Below are 13,430 nucleotides of genomic sequence, written 5' to 3'. Positions count from 1 at the left end.
ATCTGAATGTTCCTGGCAGTTCCTTAGCCACCTGCAGTGCTGCACTTGGGAACTGCACGTAGGGAGAGATCTGCAAGGTGTCCCTAAAAGCCCTAAGCCCTGCCTATAGCCCGAGATGTATCCACAGAGTACCAAGTCACGCATTACTTCTTCTCAAGTACAGACAGACAGAGAGTGTGCTCAGAGCTTTGGGGGGGTGAGAGTTGACACACCATTGCTAACAAGTGGACAAGGCAAAATGTGGTCAGTGGCCACGTGTCCTGGATCTGGCCCCCAAAGGAGCAGAGAAATGGGCTGTAGGAATGTCACTTCCTAATTACTCCTTTGTCTAATTACAAGGCACTTTGGCACGGCTTGGCGGTGTCATTGCAAAATCTCTCTCCCCATGTGTGTTTTGGTCTCATTCCTCCAACTTCTAAAGTTACTGATTTTCAATGTCATTCTAGGTGGCTATCAAGAAAATCTATCTTCGGGGACCGAGCGAGATGGAGGATATTGTTACTGAAATCACGGTCATGAAGAGGAATATGAGTCCCCATCTTGTCCATTATTTAGACGGGTGAGTGGTCATGGTCTCATCCCATGAAGGTTTGTTTACATAGTAAAAGTATGCAAGGTTAAAACCCCACTTTGGACACTAGCAGAAAAGAAAGCTGTTAATTATTGCTTCATTATTATTTCTCTACTCATCTCCAATGGATGGGAAGAGAGTGCAGTTTATCTCCGTGAGTCATCCCTGGCTTTCCAACACATAGTTGAAAAATTGTTCAAAAACCTGCATCAACTCTACCATAAGAAGTCAGTACCCTGTAAGTTGGCTGCCTCCATGTTGTCTCAGGATGGATTTTTTAAGGTTTCTTCAATGCTGATGAAGCATGCTAGGGAGGATTTCCCTTGGATTGTTGCCCCTCTTTTCCAGGGCTGGCCATGCCAGGAACACTAGGTGCTTCTTTCCAGAAATACCACGCGGGACAGGTTTTTCATCTTGGCTGTTACTAAACTGCACTTTTTGATTGCTGGCCATCAGAGACATCTCCTTTTGACAGATGTGCTGTTCTCCTTGAGACTGCACAGACTGCAAACAACCCACAGCCCGGAGGGAATGTCTTTAATTCTTTTAATTCTGTCCTTGTCACAAAGCGACCCGGAAACAAGAATCAAGCAAAGGAGCCAACGAATGCATGTTCATCTGCATGGCCTTGTTCCCTTCTTTCAGCTACCTTGTGCATGAAGAACTGTGGCTGGTGATGGAGTACATGGATGGAGGCAGTCTTTACGACACAATCCAAAAGACTCGCCTGACAGAAGACGAGATTGCCATCATCAGTCGGGAGGTCAGTCGGGGATCCCAGCTGTGCTTCCCAGAGCTTGGGCAGGATTGTCTGGGAAAGGGGCTCAGAGCAGGAGCGATTCCGTGAGCCAGGCTTTGTTTCTGTGTGGCTGATATGCTCTGGGCAAGCAAGAGCCTCTCAAATGAACTGCCTGCCAGTGCCCCTGCACTCACTGGACTCTGTTCTTGTCCTCTTGTCTCCTGCTGTTGCATTCTCACTTTGGCTCTTGTATTTGCTCTTCTCCATCTTGCCTCTCTAAACTTTGGTCTGTTGGCACTGCATTCCTTGCCTGTAAAAGCAAAGGTGGTGATGGTGGGAGCATTTGAAAGGAACAGCAAAGAAGAAAGAGAGACTCATTTCTCTGAGTCCTCAGCTGGAAAGGTTAGCAGTGCAGCCAGAGTGCTGTGTGCTTCTGAGCACATCCACTGCAGCAGCAGTCATCCTGGCTGGTTTGCAGGGCAGAGTCTACACCAGCAGTTGCTGTTGCTCTTTGGCAAGCTGACATGCCTTTCTTTAGAAAGGTGCTGCTCTGCCTGTGTTGGAGCAGCGAGCTCTTCCCCTCAGTGGCACTGTGTTCTGCCATTACTCCTCATTCCCCTGGAGAGGGAATCTTGGAGAGCTGTTTCCTTTCTTGTGTGATGAAATCACATCACTGATTTTTGCCCTCCTGTTTCTGGTTTCTCTCTCAGTGCCTGCAAGGACTGCATTTTCTCCACGCCAACCATGTGATGCACAGAGATTTGAAAAGCCTCAACATCCTTCTCAAAACGGATGGCTCTGTCAAGCTGGGTCAGTATATTCTTGGGCAGGTGCAGCGTTCCAGGGATATGTGGGCTGTGGGGCTGCTTTTGAGTGAGTGCCAGCCCCCCAAAATGGCGCTGGTGGCAGTGCAGGGAGCCTGTTGTGAGCTGACCACGCGGTTGCAACGTGCACAGACCTATGGCAAGGCTCGAGCAGTCCACAGTGGCATTGCTCTGTGCGTGTCCCTTCCAGAGGGAGGGAGCTACATGTCTAAAGTTTGAAAAGCCCCTGCTGGAGGCAGTGTAAAAAATGTGGGGATTTCTGAAGCAGCCAGCACCATATTTCCTTGGCTAAAGTCCTGAGGAAACAAGGCAGGGACGGTTGTCCAGGAGATTCAAGAGCACATTCTCAAACTTCTACCGGGAAATTCTTTTGCGTGCTTTCCTAATTGCACAGGATTCAAATAAAAACGGTCTTTTGCTCTCTCCCCAGCTGATTTTGGCCTCTCTGCTCAACTCACCCCTGAGCAGAGTAGACGGAGATCGGTGGTCGGGACTCTTCAGTGGATGGCACCTGAAGTGAACGGTGAACCCTATGGCCCCAAAGTGGACATATGGTCTTTGGGAATCGTGGTCATTGAAATGGTGGAAGGAGAAGCTCCTGACTGGGAGGAAAATTCTGCCATGGTAAGGTGTAAATACTCTCTGATCCCGCTGTCTTTCTCCCCCATCCCACTTTGTGTGTGCCACTGGACAAAATGCCATTGCCATCCGCTGGAACTACTTCCACCACAGTCCCTTTCTGAAAATGTCCCGGCAGCACATCAGCATCTGCTGGGGTTTTGGTTGCATCCGTGGGGGAACTCAAGCCTTAGCCCAGGCAAACAATCTCCCTTCTCAGGCAACACTGGGCTTTGGCTTAGAAGTCGTTCCAGCTCTTTTGGCTTTGTAGACAGCCCTAATAGCAGCAAACAAGCATCTTAGAAGTGGTGTTATCTTTCCTGAAATGAAGGAAAGTAACCCAAACGCGAGGATGTTTATAAAACAGTGGTTTGGAGAGAAGAAGTGCACCCCCATTCTTCTCACAAGGAAATTTGCCTGAAACCTTAACAAGAGGGTGTGAAGGCCACAGAGTCTCTTGTGCTTCTTGTGCGGTGCTGCTGAAACACTCAGTGACCGTCTTTCTTTCCTAACCCAAGCCGTCACCTCCATGTCACTAAGATGAAGCCTGGCCATGTGGAGAGCCGGCCAAACCCACCCCTTTGTTTCCAGGCACTTTCTAGGATGGCCATGCCATTAATGCATTGACTTGAGTGTCCAAATGAGCAGAGGGCTACCACATGGATGGCGTTTCTCCCTCTTCTGCTTTGACCACCAAAATTTTCCTTTTGCTGCCTAAGGGAAGCTGAAATTTGCAGTCTGATGAGAGACGGAGGTGCAGGTGTTTCCTGTGTGCCCAAAGAGGCATTTTCGTCCCAAGACATTTGTGCATGCATCTTCATGTGTCTGTGTGGAAGATGAGATTCCAAATGTTTGTTTCCTTACCTGAGGAATAACTGAGGGATTTCCTTTCTTTGCTTGCAATTCCCATTGTTTTCAAGAACCAAGGAAAAAGCCTGATGACTTTGGTTTGATGGCAGCTGTGCTTAAGGGACCAACAAGCGCTGCAGAGATGCTTTTCATGTAATTATCTTTGGAAATAGTAGAGTGAATTAGTAGAGCAAAGTGCCTCTTCCAAATAGCCTGTCAAGCTGCTCAGGTGAACCCTCAGAGAAGGAAACCTGCTTTTGCTGCTATTGTTTCCACTAACAAGGCCAGTCAATGAAATCAACTGCCAAGGCAAAAGCTGCTGGATGCTGGAAAAGCTGTGGCTGCATTGGGCTTTGGGTGTTTTGTTGGTCCAGGAAAGTCATCTCTGCCTCTGTGCCACGGCAGAAAGTGCCACTGCAGAGTGCACCTGAAACAATGGGATCTGGGAGAGCGGTTCCAGACGTGAAAGAAGCGGGTGAGAAACTCGTGTTTCCTTTTTCTCCAGGCTCAACTCCTGAAAGCCACCAAAGGGATCCCAAAGCTGCAGCAGCCCAAGCTCCGCTCCCCTTTTCTGTGTGACTTCCTGAGCTGCTGCCTGCAGAGAGACGAGGCGCGGCGCTGGTCTGCCAAGGAGCTGCTGCAGGTAAAATGCCAAGGGGCTGCAGGGGAAACAGTGTCCCAGGGACGGGCTCCTCCTGCACTGAAGTGCAAGGCATCAGGGGAGCCTCCTCCTCCTCACCTCCACTCTTGGTGCTGTTCAAATGAGAACAGTCAGGAATCCTAGACTGGGCTGGGCTGGCAAGGGCCTGTAAGGGTCATCTGCTCCAAGTGCCCTGCAATATGACCAGGGACCTCTTTCAAGAGATCAGGATGCTCAGACCGGAGATATTTCCAGGCCTGGGGCACATAGCAGCTCTTGCAGCAAGCTGTGCCAATGTGGCCCCACTGTTGCTCCTTAGACGTACTCTGATTCAATCTCCTTTTCCTTTGAAAAATATTGCCCTGCCTTTGAGGCTCTTAGCTTGCAAAGTAATGGTTCATTCTTGTTTTTTTTTTTTTTTTCTTTGTGCAGCATCCATTTGTAACATCAGCCAAGCCTGTGTCCAGCCTGGTGCCACTGATCACTTCAGTGAAAGAGTGGAAGGAGGAGACAGGAATCAGACAACTGTTTTCTCCAACACCAGTATAGAGAAGGATTGTAGAATAGGACTGTAGAGTAGGATTGCAGCTAGGACAGTGGAGTAGGATAGTAGCATAGGATTGGAAATAAAGTTTGTGAAACCTCAACTCCTTTCAAAGATTCCCCTCCTTCTGAGCCTCTGAGAAAGCTCAACATTTTCTTCTGAAGTGTCAGTTTTTTCTTAGAGGTGGAGAGTGACATTGATGGCTTCTTTGGTACGGTTGGAAAGTGGGGAAGGCTCTCCCGAGGGGAAGCGTGGCCGTGCTGGGCACAGCACAGACCGGTGGCATCGGCCGTCCGGAGCGTGCACAGGAGCAGAGAAAGGCAAACCACAGGCGAGGGCTGCAGGCCTGGCTGAGGATTGCCACCCTTGTGCCGGCTGCCCTCTAACTCCTGGCCAAGGTGAGCAGTGTGTGCAGCGCTCTGGGCACAGGGGAGGGAGCCGGGCTGCTCCGCAGGCTCCGGCACAGGGCAGCCTCCTTCAGGCACGGCGCTTCTGCCGGGGGAAGCGAGGCCAGCGGCAGGCAGGGACAGCTTGTCAGCTCACATCTGCAGGAGCCGGGGCCTCACACGGCTCTGGGAGGAAGCGCCTGCAGTGCTGGAGTTGTGCACTGAGCCAGAGCAAAAGAGTGAAATGCAGAGTGTTCTGCAGAAATATTCCGGGGCGCCAGGCCAGCCTGCTTTGAGCTCTCTGGCACACAGCAAGCACTGTGCAATGCAGCCCTGAGCTGCTGGGAGATAGAGAGGTGTTAGAGAGGAGCCAACTGTCAGATGAAATTTAATGGGGTGACAACGTCATCAAAGCCAAAGAGAACTGTTTCTTAGGAAGGATTCACCTGAGCTGGGTGTGTATCTCCCTCTCCCAAGAGCCAAACACACACACAACACACACAGAAAATGCTGCTTTTTATTGCCTTTCCCAGCCCAGGGTGAACCGTGTCCCCTTTCCCTTTGGCCGGGAAATAGGAAACTTGTATTCTGTCCCCACCGCCTCCTTTTCTGTCCCCTCCCCTCTTCTCCTACTTCCCTTTTAGTTTGGTCTTCACGCTGGCCCCTCTCCCAGCTCACAGCAACACCCAACGAATTAACTAGAACAAATCCAAACCCTTATTAACAACACCTAGAACCAACCACTTTCCTTCTTTCTTCTAATAACCCTTCAGCTGAAGCAAAATATTACCTCCTATCTCACAGAGGGAATCGGGCAGGAGCCTGAGGCTTGTGCTTGAGCAGTGAACTGATTTGGGAGTAGAAAGGTTTCAGTAGGCAATTTGTGTTTTTCTTTCTGAATTGCTGAAGGAAAGACACAATGTGGCTTCAATCAGGAAAAACTTTTTCAAGGTGCATTGAGGAAATGCTTGTGAGCAATGCCCAGAGAAAGAAAGTGTTGAGAAAATGTTGAACTGTAAAAAATCATGGATTCCCTTCCCATTAACAGTGTTGAACCCTCTATTCCCCCAGTGCAGTGATTGATGTGTGCAAGTGGCTTCCTTAGCCTTGAGAATAGAGTAGTCTTCCTAAGAAGGTAGCTGGAATGCATTCAGGGGGAAAAGAGTGGTTGTGGGAGGCTCTTGAGCATCAGAGGAGAATTGCAGGAATGGGATGTTCCCCAAATGACCAGCCGAGACTCTCAAGAGAGCCCTACTCTCCTGTCAGTAACTTCTGAGAAGTGATTTAAATATGTCAACTAATTTGAGGGAATGTTTAGCCTGTGAGTTTCAGCAAAGTAATGAGTAGGTCTTATTTCCATGGTTACAAATGAGTAGGTGGGATTTCTGGCTGAGCACGTGTTAGGAAAGTGATTCCCCACGCACCCAGCACTGAAATAAAGTCATCTATTGACAGGTGAAAATGAAACCTTTTCCAGCTGTTCCCCTCGGGTTTGCCTTTCTGGGGGCCAAAGCTCTGTGCTGCAGGTGGCCCGGGTGTGTGCAGAGCAAGGCAGCCTCCACAAAGCCCTTGGTTTCCCCACAAGTCGTCATGATTTGTTGCCAGGTGTGCCCAGCTGTGGCAGGAGAAAGAGCCCGCAGTGCAGTGGGCGCCGTGCCCTGCCCGGCCAGGGCTCTCTGGCACAGAGGAGCAGCAGCAGCACCTTTCAACCCGCTCCTGCCTTGGCCTCACCTGGGACACAGAAGCCTCTGGAAATCAGCACCACCTGGCCCCTTCCCAGCTTGGAGCAGCTCCTGCTGGTGGGCACATCCTGCACTTCTACTGCTTCCAAACAGGAATCAAGGCACAGGGGGAGAAGGACATACAGAGAAGCCCTGGGCTAGTGCAATAAATGGGCAAATGCATGGGGGAATGTGTTAGGAATCATTTCAGCTGTCATGCCAATCCTGCCTTCTCTCCTTTTCTCCCTTCACATTTCCTGTTCTTTTCCCTCTCACATTTCCACCCCTTCCCCCTCTCGAGTCTCACAGTTTTCCTCTCATGTTTGCCTCCCAAGTTTTACTCATTTTCCCCACCCTTTTCAGCTCCCTTTCCTCACGCTTTGCCTCTCACATTTCCCCAACTTCCCGCTTTTTCCTGCTTTTTTGTTCTCCCACGATTCTCACAATTTTCCCCTCACTTATCCTGCCCTTTTCTCCCCTCATGCTTTTCTCCTTTCCTCAGTCATTTTTCTCCAAGTTATCTCCTCATGTTTCTCACTTTTGCCCTCATGTTTCCCAGGCTTTCCCTCTTACATTTCTCCCACTTTTCCCCTCACGTTTATCATTCTTTCCCCCTCATGTTGCTTCTACTTTTCCTCTAGCATTTTCTGCCCTTTTTTCACTCCTGTTTTCTGCCACTTTTCCCATCCAACTTCCCACCCTTTTTTCCCCCCTAATGTTTCCTGCCTTTTTCTGCCCTCTGGTTTCTCCCTCTTTTCCCCTCAGGATTCTCACAATGTTCCCCTCACATTTGCTGCCTGTTTCTCTCTCTCTGCCAGTAATTTTCTTCCTCTCTTCCCCTCACATTTCCCTCCATTTTTTCCTCTATGTTTTTCAGCCTTCCCTGATCATGTTTCTTAGAATTTTCCCATCATATTTCCCGCCTTTTCCTCCTCTCACCTTCCTCTCCTACTTTCACTCACGTCTTCACCATTTTCCCCTCAGTTTTCTCAGCCTTTCCCACTCAGGTTTCCTTCCCTTTTTTCCCTCACACTTCCCTCCTTTTTCCTCTCCCATTTCTCACACTTGTCACCTCATGTTTTCTGCCTTTTTCCCCCTCACATTTCTTAACCCACTGCTTCCTGTCAGTGACTCTTCCTCTTCAGTAGTTGATGAGCTTCTTTTCTTCTTTCCTGCAATCCCCTCCTCCAAAGAATGGGTGCCAGAGCAGCGCTCCAAGAAGCCCCTGCCCGTGTGTCTGCTGAACAGAATGGCTGTGCTCGACTTGAACAATCTCGTGAAGAACAACCTAAACTGCAGTGGACTTTCAATTCCCTCTAGTCTTCATAGTGTTCTAAAGAAATAGGTACCCTGAGGGATACACGTCGCAGGTGCGCAGCCGCTGCACCATCCGCCTCAAGCAGATCCCATCTCCGTTTTCATCACCTCACAGTGACTGTGACTCCTGCCTGGACGAAACCACTTGTGATGCTGCTTGATGCTAATTGAAGTCCATGTGGACATTCCCAGCACTTTTTCCTGCACTTTCTGCCCACTAAGCAGAAATGGAGCTTTTTAGAAGCTTCTTACAGTGACACCTGAAAGAGCAGTGCTGCCGTCAGCACGTTCCCAGCCTTTCTTCCCTGGGAATATTTCTTTCCCAGAGCCAGCCTCACACCCTGTGTGCCCCGTAGGAAAAGTGCTTTCCCTACAAAGCTGAAGGGATTTTCAGGGAGTCCCACCCAGCAGAAAATGCCTGAGAGGGGCTGTGGATGGTGTCCAGCAGCTCCTCGTGGCCCAGCAACCTTCCCCAAACACCAAGCGCTTCCAGGAAACGGGAAAGAAACACACATCCCATGGACCTGGGAAGAGGGCCTGGCTGAATCTCTGCTCCTCACACACATCTTCAGGGGAAGGAGGAAAAATAAACAGGCTCCAAACAGGATAAATGGCTCCCTGCAGGGCTTGGCTGGGGGTTTATCCTACAGCCACAGCATCCCAGTCCCAATGGATGCAGGGCCTGGCTCAATCCCAGTTTGGGGCTGGAAGAAAAGCACCAACAATCAGCTCTGCTGAGGCAGAAGCCTGTGGTGGAGCTGTGAGAAAACCTTTGTGCTGTTGCAATGTTTTCCTCATTGCTTTTGTGCGCTCTGCAAACAGATTTGGTAAGCAGGCATGGTTACCCTGGGATCCTCCTCCAGGATTTATTGGGGGTGTTTAATACCTGCCACAACCACCCTGCATTTCCCTGAGCTGGCACTAAATGCTGGCCCTGAAGTGACAATTTATGGTTGGGTCTGTTGTCTCAGAATAAACCACAAAGCCAATAGTGGTTGTAAAAGTGCCACTCCCAAAGCGTCCCACTCCCAAAGAGTCCCCTTCCCAAACTGTCCCAAAATGTCCCATTCCCAGTGTCCCATTCCCAGTGTCCCATTCCCAAAGTGTCCCATTCCTAGTGTCCCATTCCCAAAGAGTCCCATTCCCAGTGTCCCATTCTCAAAGAGTCCCATTCCCAAAGAGTCTGATTCCCACAGTGTCCCCACTCCCAAAATGTCCCAATGTGTCCCATTCCCAGTGTTCCACTCCCAGTGTCCCACTCCCAAAGTATCCCATTCCCAAAGTGTCCCACTCCCAGTGTCCCATTCCCAGTGTCCCCTTCCCAGTGTCCCACTCCCAGGGCCTGGGGAAGCTCCTGCTGGTCGTTCCCATCACCTCCCAGCTGAGGGACAAGGAAGAAAACCCAGGGATAAAATGTCTGCAACTCCTGTTCTGATAACAGCTGGGAAGGTGCTTTAGCCCCCAGGCACTGCTGCCTCCAATCCAGGTTATCTTTGGGTTGGAATCATGGAATTTGGGATGGAAGGACCTTCAAGCCCCACCCTGCCACGGGCAGGGACACCTCCCACTGTCCCAGGGGCTCCAACCTGGCCTTGGACACTCCCAGGGATCCAGGGGCAGCCACAGCTGCTCTGGGAATTCCAGTCCAGCCCTCCCCACCCTCCCAGGGAGGAATTCCTTCCCAAGATCCCATCTAAATCTCTCCCCCTGTAGTTTAAAGCCATTCCCCCTTGTCCTGGCACTCCAGGTCCTTGTCCAAGGTGCCTCTGCAGCTCTTTCAGGCTCCCTTGTGGTCTTGGGAGGCCCCAATGAAATCTCCCCAGGTCTTTCTCTTCTCCAGGCTGGACAGCCCCAACCCCCGGTCTGAGCAGTCTCCTGCAGCCAGCTGCAGAAAAACGCAAAAATATCCCACAACTTCTCCAATTCTGCATTTTTAGTTAATGAAACAGATTGATGAGGGAAAACCCAAATTGCTTTATCAGCAAGGCTGAGCTGAACCAGCCCCTCCTAAACTCCTGCCCCTTCCTTGCTTTGGAAACCCAGCAAATGGAAAGATGGAAACAGATGGAAACACAGCAAAAACAAAAGAAGGAAGGATTAATTTGGTTTGATTTTTGGTATTGACCTTCTACCCCCTCACATTTCTTTTAGCACACATCCCATTTCTGTTGCCTTCTCCAGCTCACTGAAACCTTCTGTGACTGCAGTGATGGCCCCTCCTGAGCCAGGCTTCTCTTGCCCTGGGGCAGAATTGTTTTCTGTTCCCTTCATGATGAGCAATGAGATCACTGCTGCCAAAAAAACCTGGGTGAGTTCAGCCCAGGTGCTGTGACTCTTCCCCTGGCACTGCCAGGCATTTCCTCTCCCAGCCACATGAAATATTAACATCCCTCCCCTCCCTTTTCAGAGTCTTGTGAAGAAATGGCAATTTATCCCTAAATCCAATTTACTCTGCTGCCCCTCAAACCCTGCAACCACCACAACAATCATGGAAAGCTGATCATTAGACTTAAGAAGGCTGGGAAAAGGAATTGATTACAAAGAAATCTCTGACCTTTGGAGCTGTTCAGATCAGTGTAACTCCCCCAGCAGCACCTTCTGAATGCACCAGGAAGGTGGATCTCGGATGTCTCCTTGTGCCACTGGAATACAGGAGTTTTCCAGGTTGATAACAATTCCCTCAGGGAAGAGGCTCGTGGATCCCGAGGCTGGAGCAGAGCCAGAGGATTTGCCAGGGGAAGGAAAAGGGCTCAGTGGTGAGGGGAGCGTTTGCCATGATTGTGCTGTAAATACCCTCAGCACTCACTCCCCTCCCATTGTTCTCCTCTGGAATCAAGGGCAGGCAGGATCAGGGGAAAAAAGGAAAGCAAAATGTCAACACAGGTTGGAGCTTTCTGCAGGGAAACTCTGCAATGGCTAACACACACAGAAAGGGGAAAGTTCTCCCTTATATACTCAAATTAAAAATCCTTCCAGAGGGAAAGGTGGGTGATATCAGGGGTTCAGGCACAACATCACTTCAATCATGGGTTACACTATGTATATAGATGTATTTATTTATAATTTATGTAGATGTGGCACTGTGGTGTTGGTAAACACATCACCAATCTAAAGAGATCTATGCTTAATAAATAATTATAGCAGCAGGCTCTTAACTGGCAGCAAATTATTTCATCTGGGATAATTTCATTCATTTCATCCATACAAATAGTTCAGCACATTCTAGAACCTGGAAGAATAAAATTCCACAATTCTGAAGGGATTTTTGTTTTGGAAAAAAACCCAAATTACCTAACCCGTCCTGGACATGCTTTTATATCCTAAGCCAAACCCAAATATTATAACCCAAATCCCTCCCTGGGAGGGTGGTGAGGGCTGGGATGGAATTCCCAGAGAAGCTGTGGCTGCCCCTGGATTCCTGGAAGTGTCCCAGGCTAGACTGGAGCAGCCTGGGACAGTGGGAGGTGTCCCCGCCCATGGCAGGGCTTGGGAATGAGAGATTTAAGGTCCCTTCCAACCCATCCAGCGTGGAATTCCATGGTTCTGTGAACATTTGAAGGTACCGAATCCTCATTTGCCTCCACCCACCATGCCACCGACGCCACATAGAGCAAATAGACTGCCCTCATCACACAGCGCACCCGTATTAAAAACACAAATCACCCATAAATTTTAAAAATAATTACAAACTGACCAGAAAAGAGAAAAAAAAACCAACTTTAGTCTCACAGACAAAGAAAAGCAAGAACAAGTGACACAAGCAAAAAAGCTCCTCTGTACAACCAACTGCCGGCGAAAAAACCACGCTACGCCCTTTTCATTGACGATTCCTGTCGCATTGTAAAAATGAACCATAAGTAGAAAGCAGCCATATAAAACCCCACATGACAAGTTGCAAAAGCCACTGAAAGGAAAAAAAAAAATCAAGTCAGCTTGCTAAACTCAAAGCTGTCCAATTAACCCTTGACATTGCTAAAAACAAAGAGTAGCCAAAGCTCTACCTCTACACTAATTCGTAAGTAGTAGCCAATGCTCCGTAGAGTTGGCTAAAAAAGTAGAAAAAGGCCAACTTGCAACATAAAAAAAAAAAAAAATCTAGGCTGCTGATGAATAAAAAAACATTGCCACTCGCGTAAAAAACTACCTGTAAAAATCCGCCACGTAATTCCCATATGTTCCCAAGAATCAAGCTAATAAAAACCACCAAAATAATAAGCAAGTCAATCAAGCTGCCAAAATAAAAGTATCAAAATTTAAATTAGCAAGACAGAAAAAAGTTGTTCCTAGCTCAATAAGCCCATAATGCCTCGAATCATCCAAGCAAAAATGCCACCTCTAAGTGAGCCCAAAACCAAGAAGTAAATTTAACCATAGACAGCATTTCTCAAGTTATCCATAACTATAAAACACGTGCTGCAATCAAGCAAGCCAAGCAAGTAAAGCCCTTATGGTATAGTAAGCAGTAGTCCAAATATAAATATAAAAAACCCTAACAAATTAACTACATCAGCCTTCTCCAAACCCGCCAGGGCAGGTGCTATGTACTAACCACAGGAAAAGTCATCACTAAATAGTTAAAAACCTACCCTGTGCCTCATGCTACTGTCCAAAACACCATCCTGAGCCTAAAAAAACAAGTCCTGTGAAAACACAGCACCCCTGAAAAAATCAAATCAAACAATAAAACCCATTTCAAAAATTGTCTTATAAGCACCTAAGCTAAAAAACATGGCATTAAGTAAGTATGCCATATTCCTTATCATGCACCAGCGGTCGAAAAAATTAAACAGTGCAATAACCTGCTTAAAGCTACCTTAAAAGCACTAAGTAAAAAAACTTTCAAAAACTAAAGTATTAATTTAGCAAAAGCCACATAGCTAGTAAACACTCAAAGTTCCACCAACCGAGCAAATCCTGCCCAATCTAAGCCCGTGCAAACAACAACAAAAAATAAAGTTCCAATAGTACACATGAAAAGTATACTGAGAAAACCTGTTTAAATTAATCCTGCCTCCAGCAAAAACAATCCCATCCGTGAAATTGTCTTTGCTCAGAAACCAAGTTGCACCTGGCAAATAATGCAAAAAAATAATAAAAAAACCCCAATGCATACCTCAAAAAAACCTTGTCTTAAAGTAAACTACCCATGACAATGTGACTGTATCCATATTTGCATGTATATATATATAAATATATATATATATTTTAACAGTTTAAACTC

This window comes from Chamaea fasciata, unplaced genomic scaffold (genome assembly GCF_029207755.1).
Source record: "Chamaea fasciata isolate MVZ Bird 193981 ecotype frontalis unplaced genomic scaffold, bChaFas1.0.hap1 SCAF_63, whole genome shotgun sequence".
Taxonomy (NCBI): domain Eukaryota; kingdom Metazoa; phylum Chordata; class Aves; order Passeriformes; family Sylviidae; genus Chamaea; species Chamaea fasciata.
This window is presented reverse-complemented; position numbering follows the sequence as displayed.